The following is a 2732-nucleotide window of genomic DNA, read 5'->3' on the forward strand; positions in this document are numbered from 1 at the left end:
AATTCTCTCTAAGAAAGCAAGTTTTCATGAGATGGATTTGTTGAATAAGCTTTTATCTGGATATTTTTTGGTTTTGTAAGTGCTTCATTTTGCTATCTACTTGATTGCTCTGCAGTTTTCCTTGAGACCCTTTAAAGAACGCCTGACTACTTTCCGTAGAAAACTTGGCACCTACAGGATTGGCCAAGAAGGGCAAAGGAACAAGTTAGTGATTGTTCTGTATGTCCTCTGACCTTGCTCTTTGTAGCTAGCAGCAAAAGTGAAAGAATTCTGATGAGGGTTGTTGTTTGGTTGTGGGGTTTTTTTTGACTGCTCTCACTGATACGAGGCAGACTTGCATTTGTTCCCAAAACAGTAAGAAAATGTATGTTTGTATCTTGTTTTTTGAAGAATGAAGGTGGATTTCATTTCAGGCCTCTGTGTACCTGTGATGGTGCTTGTATGTCTGGTGCTGTGCTCCCAAGGTGGGTGAGACAGCTGCAGGGAGCTAAAGAGTTTCAGAAAATCCAATTTATAATCAGATGCAGAATTTCCTAGGAGAGAGAAGAGAAGGCTGGATCATTGGATCTTGTTCCATCTACTGTTACAATCTTTCTCCTTTTTGCTGCCCTCTAGTTTTTAATTCCAGGTTTTGTCCTCTTTGGATCTTCTGGAGTCTCCCCAGTCTTATGTCCCTTGCTAGATTCGGTAAAATATTACATTTGAATTTCAGACTTTCCCTAAAAACACTCTTTCAACTGTAGAATATATTTCAATTTTAATTTCTTGACCAAGGGATAGAATTTTAATTTTTTTTTATCATAGTTTTGGAGTTGTGCCTACATAAACAATGCTGAAGGTTATGTGAAAAGGAAGATTTTTAACCTTTGTTTTTTCTACCAGCAGGAAAAATTGGAATTTGTTCTAAAGATTGGTGGAAAATAGAGATGAAACCAGTATCTGCTTTGATTAATCTATTGCTAAACTTGTTCTGACTGGCTACAAAATTCTTAGAAGAAAAACTATTGTAAGTATCCTTTGCATTTTTTTGTTTCAGGAGTTAACAGCATACAGTCCTTTGCTGCATTTTATTTTTCATAGCATGTGGTTTGTCTTGCGGAGTTCTAATCCAAAATATTCTGAACATGATGATTGAAAGTCAGGCTCCAGAAATAGCAAGATTTTTGAACATGAAAAAAAGTAGCTGTGTGTGAAGGTTGAAACTATGGTAAGACTGAAGAAGGCATGCTGCGAAGCTTGAATTGAATGTCACTCCTATCATATCAAATGTAAAATGAAGCTGCACATATCTTGCAGTTCCTTGTGCTTCCCCTTCGATGTTTTGGAGAGTTTCTTATTAAATAGAAAGGCAAGCAGAGTGTTTTCAACAGGTACAACTTCCGTATTTCACTTTTGGTACAATATTATAATTAGAATTAATCCCCACATCATCCCAGTTTCCCGACAAACTTAAAATTAAAATATAGAAGGTAATTCAAGAGAGATTTCCCAAGTTTACAAGATGATGGGGGGGTGTGTGTATATGTTTGTAAAAATACATATACAAATTCACCTCATTCTTTAATGGCAAAACATTTGTGCTAGTGATACCGGAAAATATCGTGATGCTGCTTCTGCATCAGTGTGCAGTTAAACGAATGTGAATAATGAACTAAACAGCACTGGCATGGTTGAGAGTATTAGCTGGGTGGAAGTGAACACCCTCACCAGTGGGTGAGGTAGGAGGTGATGGGCTCTTTGTACTTGTGTGGTTTTACAACTTTTCTTTGGAATCCAGAAGATTCAACTGTTTTGCTGTGGCATTAATTATATTGCTGTAGCTAAAGTTCCCTATTGTTATGTTTCCTTGATGAAATATGCCCTCTTTTACCATCTTTTTCTTAAATTTTAAGTTTAAATGATTTGTAAAAGGATGTAACACTAAAAGCTGGAGCACAGCTCATACTGGGGAAAGGAGATGTGTCCCAGGACATTGCAGGTTTTGCTAGGCATTTTTTACTTCTAGTTGTTCTACTTGATATACCCCCATTGACTGGGTCATTTTTTGTTTCTTGACCAAATGAGCAGTAACTCAACTTTTAGGGGTTATGTTTCTATAGTAACACACTTTATAATAATCACAGATTTAAACTTTTACTTACTTATTTTTATTTAGCTCATCTGCTTTATAGCTGACAAAAGTAGCTTGTCATTTCTATTTTTAGGAGGGTAGGAAATGTATGGCTTGCATAGCTCCCAAAACATATTGCTAGATTTTCATGGATTGAAGTATGCTTCAAATTGTACTAAATACAACTTTCAAGCTGTTTTCTGTTAGAGGGGAAAAGTTCTGCAAGTTTAGTCTCAATTCTTGTTGAAAATCTTGAAACCTAATGAAATTCCTGTTAATAATACAGCAGTTAATGAATTAAATGTTCTAAAGTTAAAACATAAAAGTTATATAAAAAGTAAATTTTATATCACTTGAATGGTATGTCTAAAATGTAAGTGTATAATATAAAAATGAAGAATATTTTGAAAAATTGATCCCCCCCATATGGTAGTGTTGTAGTACTGAATTTGAAATATATTTTCTCAATGAGTTGTACAAGAAGCCTTTTATAAAAGGGAGGAACAGTAGAATAATTAAGCAAATGAAGAGCTTGGTAGGGGATATGGAAACAGGATGGAAAAACTAATAGGTTGATTTTCCTAAGTGTTGGGGGGAAAAAAAAAGCCAGAAATGGAAAAAT

Source organism: Cariama cristata, unplaced genomic scaffold (assembly GCF_000690535.1).
Source record: "Cariama cristata isolate BGI_N322 unplaced genomic scaffold, ASM69053v1 scaffold20461, whole genome shotgun sequence".
Classification (NCBI taxonomy): Eukaryota; Metazoa; Chordata; class Aves; order Cariamiformes; family Cariamidae; genus Cariama; species Cariama cristata.